This window comes from Struthio camelus, chromosome W, assembly GCF_040807025.1.
Source record: "Struthio camelus isolate bStrCam1 chromosome W, bStrCam1.hap1, whole genome shotgun sequence".
In the NCBI taxonomy this organism is placed as follows: domain Eukaryota; kingdom Metazoa; phylum Chordata; class Aves; order Struthioniformes; family Struthionidae; genus Struthio; species Struthio camelus.
The window spans coordinates 13254212-13268074 of NC_090981.1; the positions used below are offsets into that span (position 1 = coordinate 13254212).

General features: G+C 35.9%; 1 pseudogene; it reads right to left on the minus strand.

Annotated features, from left to right (window-relative positions):
* Positions 1–398: 398 nt before the first annotated feature.
* LOC104139669 (DNA excision repair protein ERCC-6-like 2) overlaps positions 399–13863 on the minus strand; it is a 42755-nt pseudogene continuing 29290 nt past the window's right edge.

Genomic DNA, 13863 nt, shown 5'->3' on the forward strand with positions numbered 1-13863 from the left:
GTCTTGTTTATATGATTAAATTCTGCCAGGATGACTGAGGGTGGCCAGATATAAGCAAAGAGGAAAAATTACTTAGCATTGCTACTAACTGTAGGAATATGTTCAGGAACCAAAAAAAGCAAACTGCATAAAGAACATTTTAAAAGAGTTTAATTTAAAATTAGCATGTCATAGCTTACAATACTGCACAGTACAGCCAATGTAAAATGTAAATCAGTAGCATCATAAATATAAATTCATCACTTTACCTTTAATTTCATGGAGGTATTGTGTTTTGCTGCATACAGCTTGAAGTTGTGCATATTTTAATGTTTGTTTACCTAAAACAATCATAGTGCAACTAATGTAGAAAGCTTTCATTCTACTACATTACAAGATGTAGCAGTGGATGACTCATCTTAATCATCTGGACTGTATTTTTTCCATAGAAAGTTTTCATTTTTTTTACCCCCCAAAGAGAACTTACACACTTCTGTCACAGAGGAAAGAGGTGCTCTTTCACATAGCTTCTCTATGACTGCCATGTCTGTGAGCTTTCCGAGGCTGTCCTCATTCTGCTCATTGAGCATGTCCCAGAAGTCTTTTGGTTTCTCCTAATTTTTCTGCTTGCCCTGAAGGAAGTCTCCTTGATGATTCTGTAGGCCTATTTCCATCACTTCTGAAGAGGTCATTGAGAATAGAGATATCTCCAAGTAAGTCCACAAAAGAGTTTTTCTTACAAGTCTGAGCTTTTCTCTCCTCATTTTCTGACTGAGACAAGGGTCTTTTCCTTGGTGGCTGTATTCCTTCCGAGTCCTGCTGTCCCTTACAGCTATTTACAGGTAGCACCTCAATTATTTCTGATTTACTGCTTAATGAGCCAGATGCCATAAAATCCTTGAATGCCTGACTGTTTCTCCTTCTGATATGTTGAGCAGCAACAGTGGGTGACTGTTTACATTTTGCATTAACACACATATCTTGTACATAGGAGTCATTGTGAAGTTGCTCTGCTTCTCCTTTGTGTCTTTGCTGACTACATATTTCTGTAGTTCCACTCAGAAGATAACCTTTAGCTGATGAAGGTCTAGACTTAGATCTTCCAAAATTAACAATGGATTTTCTTTTTCTGGAACATCTTGTACACACTTCTTCCTCATAGTCACATGAAACATGCTGGTACTTCAACTGCAGAAGAAAGACTCAGTTTCTGGATACTTGGAAGTGTAAAATTCCTTCAACATTTTCTGCTGTGTTTCTGATGTAACTTCTGCAATATGTTCTGCAAGTTCTTCCACTGATCCCATGTTAAAGTGGGATACCATTTCCTCAAATTGTTTCCTGTGTCATCAGGAAGGAAAAAGAGTTATTCTGACACCTTTAATTAGGAACAAAAGAGGCTTGCAAGTAACTCATTTCGTTTACCTCATATATCCCAAAAAAGTAATCACTAGAAGTAATTTCCTTTCGCAGCAGTATTTGTTTTATTAGCAAAAAGAAGAAAGAGTAACGGTCTTAGAAGAACTAAAGTGACTTATAAATCCCAAATTCCAGTGCAATTTCCTCAGCTTAAGACCCGAAGATTCACTGACATTCAGTGTAGGTAAGATTATGTGCCAAAGGGTCAGATTTCAGAAGGTATTTAGCTACCAAAAGACACAGACAGATGGTAGAATGTTTTTTGGGAAAAAAGTAGCTGCTCAAATGCCTTTTAAGAACTTGTTAAACTAGAGCTGGATAAACACAATCACAGGAAGCAGAGACTTTCCCCTCTGCCTATCTAGTTATCTATGGAATATTGGTTTGTTTTCTGCTAAAAGGCCAAGCTCTAAAGGAGGAGACAACCCTGAGGTTAGCCCATAGCCTGGGGTCAGGTTTGGGGCAGGGGTAACTGGAAGGAGGAAGAGGTGAGTTTATGTTCCCTTGTCAGAGACTGAACATGAAACTCCAAGTATCCCCGCTAAGTGTGGAGACTGCAGGCAGGCAGTGTCCCATTCAGCCTTCTAACTACAAAAGACCAGGCTGAGGTACCTAATGATCCTCATTCATTGTATAGGGGATCTAGATGCATTACAAAGTCTAAGTTCAACCTTCAAGCCAGGTGTTAACACTTGATTTGCTTAACACTTAAAAGCACTTAATTTGAAGGTGCTTAAGTCTTTTGTTAGACATGGCTTTAGGTTTAAGTGATAACATTCTTGGTCACTTCACTGCCTTTGAAAATTTTACCTCAATAAATTATTGATAGCTATGGTTACATTTTGGAAAATTTTAGCATGAAGGGTTCCCCTCTACCTCCCTCTTAAACGTTCAGAATTTTCAATGTCTGTAAGCATAAGTAACTCTGGCACTTCAATAACAGTTTGAGTAGCTAAAAGCCAGCTGGCTAACATGACAGATTCTGAACACTTACAGATATTACTTAGACATCAACTCTCATATCTAGTAATTTCATTGTCTCAAGGCCAACATATATACCAAATCTCACTTCTATTGGTTTGCCCAGTTAGCAGCAGCTTTCTCCTTTCTATTTCCACATACCATCTGCTTTTGTTACTGCATTTTCTATCTATGCATCACTGGAATTTAGGTAGTACTATTGCTAATAGTAATAGCTTGGGAAAAAGGGAAAATACGAGGAGATGGAAAGATTATCATCCTTCCAAAGATGAAAAACAGGAAAACAACATATTAAAAGATATGTTAAAAAATATTGAGCTAAAAAAAAAAAAAATACAATGTCCAATCTTTTTACAGTCTTTCAATGACAGTGATGAGATCTGGGCAAAACCAGTAGCCAGTCAAAAGTTCTCGTTTCTATATGGTTTAAACATTAGTTTTTAGTATGGCATGGTGCACATACCATGAACCCTGTGGTGATGACATCTGCATGCATGACATACTGAATCAACATGTTAGAGTGATTTGTGGGTTCAATTAATTTTATTAATCAATTATAATACTCTTTGTATAGTGTGAGCTGAAGTTTCCCATTAGTTCTGCTCTTGCCACAGAAAATCATCAGTATTCCCTGAGTATGCTTCAACCATAAAGACAAAAGAAAAAGCAACTGCTCAGAGGAAAGTTCTTTTTAAGCTTAAAATTTTACTTCTGACTCACCAAGATAGTCTTACCTGCAGACTCCTTTGGGTGTCTTTCCAACCAAGATCATGGTTGAACCTACTTTGTATACTTTTTTGTTTTTCTGGGTTACAGGATACATAACATATAGGTGATGTTGCTTACTGTTCACCAACATTTCTTCTCCTCTCTTAACGTTGTTCTTCCCTGATATGTCATCTTCTGGGTTTTCTTCATTTTTCTAGTAAAAAGAGATACAGAAATCATCAGAACTGTGTTTTTTGACGTAATGATGAGTTCTATTATGACCACTTCTGCCACCCTTAGCTAGGGCTCAGGGGATTGGGTGCTAAGACTCAGAACTTCAGTTTAAATTCCCTGTTTGGTCACAAACTTCCTGGAACACTGAAGACAAATGTTAGTACCTCAAACATAACATGGGTTATTTTTACTTCCAAAACACAGTTTAGTTGTGAGGATAAATGAAAGATCATGAAGTCCTTTAATGCATTAACAGGGGCTATACAAATACTTAACCTTGTGCAACAGGACCAAAATCTCAGTTAGACCCTCCAAGTATTATTGTAATATAGAAAAATGTCTGTGTCAACAGGCTACAGTCTTAATAAATACATAATAACTTCCTGGATTCATTTAGCAAGCTTAATAGACCATCTAGATTCACTAGTTTCTGCTTATTAAAGTATGCTACACAGTTTACACATAGTATATTCAGAACTCCTAGTTACTTTACACTCAAGGAAACATTTTTAAAACAGCAATTCATGAAAGACATGTAACTTATGTTATTTTCAGCTCTATGTAAATATGTTTTAAAGTATTTTGAAAGTTTCTACAACCCCACTGAAAGCTAGAGCCATTTACTTTCAAAATTTGACAAAATACTTTGAACTTTACAACTATAAATAATCACAATACTATTCAAAAGATAACAAAGTTAGAGGAGAGCATTTTTTGCTAATATGCCAATCACAAACATGCATATTTAATCAGGGTTGTAAAGATGCTTTTGAAAGAAATATTACAATACCTACCTGTAAAGGAACAGAAAAAAGTTACATGTTCATCTTATTATAACAACATTAAAACACTCTGGAATTTAAACATGATGATTCTTAAATAGGAAATATCAATACAATTGTAATGGCCATAAGAAATTGCTGTTTTAATCAAATTAAAAGAGATTTTGTTACCAGTTTAACTCATCATGCATCAACAGTCAGCTTCTTGGACAAAAATATAAACCTATTTACACTTCAAAGTTATTTCTTGAGAAATTCTAAGTTCTTCTAGACTACCCCCTGTCTCCCAAAAGGTAAACCAAGGGGAACACGAAGATTAAAGAACGCATATGAGAAAAACAGAGAGAAATAGAAAAGCAACATTACAGTTTGCTTTTTGTTTTTCTAAATGAGATGAAGGGAAAGAATAACCACTTAGTAGGGGGACTGAGGACATTACTAACAGTATTTGAGAGATGAAAACACAAACTGTGTTCACACTTTGCAATCCGCAGTTCAAACTTTGGTTTTGGATCTACAGCATTTCTCCCAATGTGTTTCTATTTGATCCATGTCCACTTCCTAATTTCTATGGGCTGTTCACAATGTTCTTGAGCTTTAGGATCTCACATCTGTTCTCAATCCATTACTTTGGCAAGTGATAGGCGCCACACAGACAAGCATAGGACACAGGATGGTGCAGCCCATAGAAGAGGGGTTTGCTCTGGGGGGCTCCCCAAGAGTTTAGGAACTCCGGGTGCACCACAGCCAGAGCCACCACACTGTGGGGTTGCCATAGCCTCATGAGTGCAGAGCAAACCTAGTCAGCAAAGGAGAAGTGACACCGCAGACTCACACTGTAAGCATCTAGGTACCTTGGAATTTCATACTGATAGCTGTTAAACGTGCAGCTGTTAAACGTGCGCACTGATAGCTGCTGAATGTACTGCTAAGCATTCTGTTGACCATCCTGTCGGCATCCATACTGTTATCACCTGAGACCATCTGTTCCACTGTCCAGCTATGGTCTGGCACTGATTGACTGAATAATGAACTAAGCCTGGGAAGGATAAAAGAGAGTAAGCCACATACCTCTGTGTGGACTCAGACTCATCGTCAGCTGGCCTGCGGACCCGACAACCCACCCATCAGCAGGGATGCCCCTGATGCCAACTGCCAGGGAGAACCTGAATCCTCTTGGCGCAGCTCGAGCGTGGTGAGAACAATCCAGGGAAAACTATACCGGAGGGGTAGCCCATAAGGACAAGGAAAGGGCAAGAGCGGTCATTATACCGTGCATCCAAGAACAGTACAATGACTGTGCTTCTGTGGCTTAACCATAGAGCTCTGATATGTGTAGTCTGTTTTTAATTCTTTACTATACTTTTTGGCTTTGTTATACTTGTAGATTGTCTGCTGTTAATTGTTTAGTGTTGTCCAGTGTCTGTCATATGTGTAGAACTGCTTAGATCCAATAAATTCTTACATCTGACAAAAGATGCTCTCGAGTTCAGTGCAACTAACCCCGGAATCCGAAAGAATCCCGGACGCCCCTCTAGTGCTGCGTCACAGCAAGTAACCTCAAACTAGGATACAGAGAGAGATGTTAATGCCAAGGGGCCTACAGGCCTAAATTTTCACTTGTATAAGATAAATGCACAACTCTAAACATGAAAATTTCACTGCACTATTAACAAATAGACTACACAAAACTGAAAGCAAGGCCTCAATTAAGATGAAAAGGCTCTCTATCTCCCAACAGGAATGTTATGATGATAGTAATAAACTTGAGACTGAATTAGCAGATGTTATCTATAGCATATATAAATATTCTACAGTTACTTTGCTCATTCTGTATACATTTAAGAATATTTACAAGTATTCTTTTTTGGATATGCATGGATAATAAAGAACTTTACTTGGATAACATATTTTAAAAGAAGAAAAATAAAATATGCTCTAGAGGACCCTGCTTGAGCAGGGAGGTTGGACTAGATGAGCTCCAGAGGTCCCTTCCAACCTACACCATTCTATGATTCAGTGATACTAAATTTTATAACCAAAAATACATCACAAGTAGTATACTGAGCATTTGGCAGTGTGCTTTATCTTTGCTTAACTTATGCTGCTGTATATTAATATACTGAGGTTAGTAAATGTGTTGCTGAGCTTTTTGGAAGAATAAATCAAAGATATTACTATACTGCTTTTCAAATCATTATTGAAACATGGGAAAAACACTGCTGATTGGTCCATAAGCATATCTCAGGACTGGCAAGAAACAGTGGTTTAATACAAAAATGTGGAAAAACAGAAGAAAGAGTCAATATTTTTGTCAAAAAAATTCTAAATCTTTTGCCAAATAGCAAGTCTGGCTTTGCTATGTGGCTGAGCCATAAAGCTGCTTAAAAATGTTAACCAATTTAACACAAGGAGGGGAAAAATAATCAAAAAATTAAAATCACACAAATAGCAACAGGAATTCTTTCTCCTGGAATTAAGATTCCCCCCAGTACTAAATAAGCAAAAGTACAATTTTCTCTAACTTTCAAATGTAAATATACTTAATATGTTCAAATACATGACTGTGGGCAAGTCATTCTGAATAACAACTAAAATCACAGTAGAGAAACCCAAAAGGAATCCTGCCAAACATTATACCATCACAGACATACAAGATTATTGTGCTATGTAATACATGAAAGATATTTTAACACACATCTTTAATTAGCCTTCTGAAATATTTATGATGCAAAGCTAAAGACATAATTAATGTATCATATATACTATATATGTTTTAAAAGAAAATTTATAAGATTGACAGCAAATATGAAATATGCTCATCTTCAAATATTTAATTAACTATACTGAATACAGTATATATTTGCAGTACACATTAAGCCTTTGAACAGTGAAAATTTCATAAAGTTTCCCTTTAAAACCTGACCACATATTATTCGGTCATCTGATAAAGTAACTGCACTAATACTAATTACTTGAATGCAACATTTTTACTACTTTATTCAACCCTGAACATACAATAGCTTTCCACTTTGTCAAGAAAATCTTCATACAAAGTTAAACAGAGATAGACAATTTATTTTCAAACAAAAGCATGCATCTAAGACAAACAGTGCCACAGATAAAAGCTTTTTACTAAAAGTCAACATTTTTTGGATTTAAAAAAAGTATTTTAGAAGAGATTATACTGCAGAACATATCACAGTAAATGGAAAAAAATATTTAAAAGTTGCTGAAAGTACAGTAAAATGAAATTGTGAAATTCTGTTGCAAACTAGGGAAAACAATGTGTAAACACACATCAATTTCTTCCTGTCTTACACTTGTTTTCTTATCTTAATCCCCTCTTCGTTTAACTGCATCTACTCTAAAGAGGCTTTCCATGCACTGCAACAGGAAAGAAACAGGACTATTACCTAGTTGAGCAGAAAATAGTTTTAAAAGGATCCAGAAAGCTTTGGGACTATCACTCATCAAAAAATACATCATAAGAAAGCATTTATTTTCACCTTCCACATGCCATTTAGTCTATGGGGTTTTCAACATAAACATGTATTTTTCCCTCCTATTTTCCTACCACAAAAGATATTTTCTTCTGTTCCTTCTTCATTTACTATGTATGTCTCTTAATTTTAAAGTTATAGGCAAGATTTTTGTGTTTGGGATATCAGTGATAAGCTTCTATTTCTTTGAGGTGCACATTACCATACAGAGCATAATCAAGAGTCCAGCAAAAATTGCAGCATCTGTACAGAGTCCCACAACAGTCCACATTTAAGACTCACATGTACCTGCTTTTCAAGGACAGTGAAGACATGCAGCTGAGCATCAAGCAAAAAATTCAAGTGTTACAAGGCAGCAATCACTTCTATCTTGAGATTCTACCTTGAATCTAAAACAACTCTTGGATCTGTTAAGCACCATGTGATGATTTAAGTGTCTTCTGCTGCACAGTTACAGAAGTTTTAAAAGAGTATACACATACCAAAAACAATTTTTGTTTACCTTTGAAAGTACATAATTTCTGTATCGTTCCTTCCTACAATAGGCATAGAGAGATGGCTCTGTGCTTTGGGGAAATGAATGCAAATCAATGTATGAGCATCCTCGCACATGTTTGAGATGCCTGGCCACCTTAAGCCTGTGACCTCCCTCTTTCTCACTTCAGCTCCTTCAAGCAAGGCAAAAGGGTACAATGTGCATCTTTTTAAGCATAGCAAGATGAAAACATACAGGAGAGCAAATGAGCACAGGCTGGGAGTGGGACGACTAAATGAAGAATCAGGGATGATACTTGCTTTTTTTAAGTTGTCTCAACTCTGTGGCAATTCCAAGTCACCAGGTATACAGGATACTGAATTTCCTTCAAAAGCCTGAATCTCAAGTTCTAAGCATGTTTGCATAATTATTCCTCCGCCATAGTTGTACTATGTCTGAGTTTCTTCCCGTCTCTTACTGCCTGACTACCCAAAGTATCACTCTGGTAGTATCCTGCCAGATACAGATTTCCAGTCAACAGTTCCCCTCTCTGGTTTCCTCTACTCGTAGCTGGAACTGTGTTAACTGGCTTTTCTCTGCAAGTATGCATGAAGCCACTGCTGCCAGATATGCAAGATATTTTCCATTGCACAGTTTCATTGTTTTTTTCATTTCTAAAACAAACAAGAAAGGCCTGCTCAAGTCTCTAGCTGCCTTTGCCATCACCTAAATCATACAAAAGCATGAAACACAGTAAAGTCAGTACGACTTTCCTCTTAAAACTCACTTGCAAGTAAATAATAAACAAACTCTTATGCCATATTCTACTTTGTATTTTCTTACTCCCTTCAAACCTGAGAAAATACATGAACTTCCAGATACACTGCAAGTTGCAGCAGGGTTTGGACTATTGTTATTATTTTGACCGGCTGTTACTCACTGACTGAACTTCTCTCTCTACCCAAATTATAATCTTAAATAATCCCAGCTAATCTTTTCCCCTTATAGTTTTCCCTGCCCTCCTCCCCCAGGGACTTTTTCTATAGTATATATGAATTACTAGGATCTTTCAATATGTTGTTCCTGAAGGTATGCTATTCTTAGATGCTGTGTTTATTTTAACTATATTTTCTATACTTGTCAGGACATATATAAACATCCTGAAACGTCAGTTACCTGACTCTTCATTCTTGGTTTCTTCTTCTCCCCTCCACACTTATGCACTTCAGACAACATTTTCTTCCTAAATGATTCTACATATCAAAGTATAATGGCATCCACATAAAACTTTTTCTGTAGTTGCTCTAAAGATGAGGTCCATATAGTCAAGATCATAAAATAGTTATCTAGAGCATATAATCAGAAAACATCTACTTTCAGTTGGTTCTTAAATAAACCAAAATTGCTTTTCTATCTACAGATAATATGGTATTGCACAAATGATGTACTTCAAAGGTGACTTACACATCTCACAGCTTGAAGCAAGCCTGAATATTATCAAATTTTATAATGATTTCTAAAGTGCCCATTAATTTTTCCTTAGAATTTAAACTTCCTTATAGAAAAGCAGTCTCCCTCAGACCGAACTGGCCTACTGCTCAAATAAAATGGGAACGAGAATTAGATGTAATTATGAAGATAATATTCAGTACCTCAACTGCCTTAGAAAATGAAGTTAACCCATCTTGAAATTTCAACTCCTCTAGGACAATTGCATTTTATAGTTAAACTTTCTGAACTAGACAAAACTATTCAGGATGTTGGCTATTGATACTGTGGCAATGATATCTAATATTTGGTAATATCATAGCAGACCAAGAGTCGAAATATGAAGAGACAGTTAGATTTATCCCTAGGTCCAAATTACTCCTCCAACATATTCTGCCAAGAGCCAAAGCAGAATATGTTCTTTTATTTTCATCAGCTTATGGAGAGACCAGCAATTTAGCCATCCCTGCTAATAAAAGTAAAGAAATTTTATCACAGTAATATACTTATTTTCTCCTGGTTGTCATCTCTCACATTTACTTGTTTAACTGAGACCAAGGACAAACTCTAGTAGTGGAGAACAGACTATTAAGTCAATTGAGGATAGATTTTTTTTCTCTCTGTTTTGCATTAGCTTCCAAGTCTCACTGTTTCTTCTCCAATTAGGTAACAGAGCAAACATTTCTCAGTTACGAGTAGTTTCATTCCATTTTATGACTTTTTAACAAAGTGAATTCATAAAAGTCATACATCACTTTTCTCCTCCAAAAACCTGACCATAAATCAATATAGTTATCATACTGTTGAAAATGAGAGGAGATAATCAGCTTGCCTCAGAATTCAAAGCCCAGGTAATTGCTTATTTCGGCAGAAGTCTGTGGATTGGCACTTATCTTCTATAGTCCCCTCACCCCTCCATCAAACAGTACCCAACCAAAAACCAGGCAAGTACACCATAAAGAAAATGCAACTACATGCTTCACAAAATGCCACATATGAACTCACTGCATTAAAGAAAAAAAACAAAAACAAAACACTGAAAGACATACTGAAGTGGTTAATTCTATTGTAAGTTGAAACAGTAAACTCAGAACAGCATTACAGGCTGATCATTTGGGAACAATTATTTTAAAGCTGAATAGTGTTCACTATCCCAAAAGAACAAGGATAATGGAATATTATCTCCTAAAAGTCTACTCATTGTAAACAACTATCTAAGCTTGCTGAATCTAAAAGCTGTGCAAACACTGCAATCAGTTACTATAACTGACAGAAAGCCTTTGTTTAAATAATCTACAAAATGTTAATGTAATACAAATATGATAAAAAAGAGTTCTTAATAACACAACTTTTTGTATTTACAGCATTCTTGACAACACTTAAACATGCATTGGAGAAACAAAAAGGCACATTTTTTCCTAGGCTGACAGCATGCTTAGTTCTCTCATTTACACCACATTGCAATAACATAAAGAGGGGCTTACCATTAATTCAAGTTTTACTACAAAGCATCCAGTTATTTCTCTATCAAACACTGACAAGAGTGCCAAGTGTCTGTCATCCAATTCAGAGGATTAAGTCTTCTTTTATAGTGTGATTCTTGTACCAATTTATAAAAATACACATATAGTTTCTTAGAGCTGGTCACAGTCTATATTTTGGCTTGAATTCATGCTGCAGAAGTTGAATACGACAGCTAGCAGGAAGCTGAGGGAAGAATACATCCTCCTCCTCTTCAGTCACCACATTTCTGCTGCCATAGTACAATAATCCTCAATTGAATGGCTGTCTTTGTACAGTTCTTTTCAGCAAAACTTTAAGTAAACTTAAGTTGAAAACATGCAGTTGACTTAAAAAATAAAAAGGGGGGGGAGGGGGAGGGGGAGAGAGACTGACTGACTACATATTCAACAGGCACACTACAAGTTACTAATACATTTCCATGTATTAATAAGAGCAAAGGAGCTCTAATGTGGGACATCACCAGTTTTTCAAAGTATTTGGGATGTCCTGTTCCCATTTTCAAATTTTCTGCAAAGTCTCCAAGCCTTCTCCAAAGTCCTCCCCATGCTCCAACCCCCCCCCCCCCAACAAGACTCCTACTGAAAAAATACTTCACAAACTAGGCTTTCTTTAGTTCCTATAAAGCTGATTCCAGACTTCTGCAAAACATTTCACATAGGTTGTTTTTACCAATTAACACATAAATTAATTAGGGAATTAATTATAGAACATTGACATTTAATTCAGAACAGACTAGAAACATTAGAAGAGGATGTTTCATCTTGGCTCTGGGAGGCTTCTATTTATTATGGTGAACTAAGAAAAAGCTTTACAAATAACAGCGAAAGTTACTCAAAAAGCAAAAATAAGTCACAAGCCCTCGCACTGAAAATCAAACAAGTTGCTTTGGAATTTAACCACCAGAAAAAAAAAAAAAAACCCACACACATTAATGATTAAAAATATTTAGTAGGTGACTAAGATCTTGCAGAAGATGTTAACACTTTCTTTTCTCCCAAAAAATCATAATGCCAGAAGAACTTTTAACAAAATATGATATGAATGTGTCTCATGACTCTCGGGTTTTTTTTGTTTTTGGAACAGCTGAAATAACTGACTGTCCTTTTCTCCTCTAAAAGTTTTACTGGGGCTTTAGGAGGCCACCATGTCCAGTCTACAGGTTCATTGCCCATTTTCTTCTTTCAGAAGCTTTTCTTTTGAATTTTATTCTTTCTTCAGTTACAGAAGCTAGCTGAAAACCAAGGCAAAGAACTGTTTTTCTAACAAATAGTGATAATCTTCCAATAGTTTCATCAAATTTTAACCAAGTATTTGCACACAGGTGCAGAGTATTTGAATTGAAATTAAGATGCAGAACAAATATGACTCAATGTCATTAAATCAGTGTAAAAAGCACCACACAAAAATGCAGAAAAAAAGTCATTTATTCCAATAGATTTATTTTTGAATATAATCTTCACTTGGACCTTCACAAAAGACCAGAAAATCCTTTTCAAGAATAATCTTCTATGAAATATCAGATAAAGCATATTTTGTGGTCATATGAATAAGGAGACAACAGGAGTGAGCTCTGAATAATTTTTCCTGGAGTAGCTGTCTGTTGCATTAATTGGCAAGCGTTTTCTACCCTCAAGCGTAGAGAATACTGAAGCCTGGTGTGATTCTCAAACACATATTCAGCATTGTGATAGCGGAGATCTGACCATATTTTTGCCTCTGCACTTACAACTTGCTATGAAAGACTACAAATAGCCAGAAATCTTCAATGCCAAAGAGAGATACTTGACTGCTTTCTGAAACACTGAGGTTCTAGGAGGTACAACATATTTTTAGAACTACAGAGAATGGCTTGAGCAGAAGTTGGTTGAGATGTATTATTAGTCAGTATAATCTACATCTCCAAAATTTCTTCAGGAACAGCTGCCTGTCACATCTCTGCACGGAACAAAAATCACTAGCCTTCTTTTGATTACTAAGGCTCTTAAACACCTCTAACGATTGAAGCTCAAGTTCCTTCCACATAAATAGTACTATTAGAAACATCAGCTGTTTAGGGGAGATTATCATACAACACTATATTCTGTTCTTCTGTCCTTTCTCCTCAAAATCTACATTGATCTGACACTGTTATTTGTGGTTGATTGGCAGGATATGGACAATCTTCAAGAACAGGATAATATGTCCGATTCAGGAACTGTTGGCAGTAAGTACATTTTTTTTAAACCATAATTCTAGATATCCCTTAAAGCAGGTGTAGAACACTAAGTATATAAATATCATGTCTATCTAAAAAAAAAAAAAATTGCAAGTCTTTATAAGGACCTCCTTGGTCATACTTGACAAAAAAAAAGTATAAGCACATACCTGCTGCAGTACTTTACTACAGTAGCTCCCTATATACCTACAGTAATAAAAAGAGAACAGTTCTTCATTGAAAAACTACTCTGTAACCCATCTATAGCTACAGAACCTTCTTCCAATTTTATGTGTTGCCATGGATTTCTGTGATAACAAAGTGACTAAAGGAAGAGTTTCCAAAAAATGATATATTTCACTTTCTTCAGGAATATGCAATGAGAACAAACTTCCATATTTGTTTACTTCTCTTGCTGTCATATCCAAAAATATCTTCCAACAATAACCTTGCTTGAATTTAAATGCTAGACAGGACTTATTTTGACTAATGATATTCTTCCAAAATATGGTTTATTCTCTTATTTTCTATTATTAATGCATACTTCATTCTGTTAGCTATACTACTTTTACATTT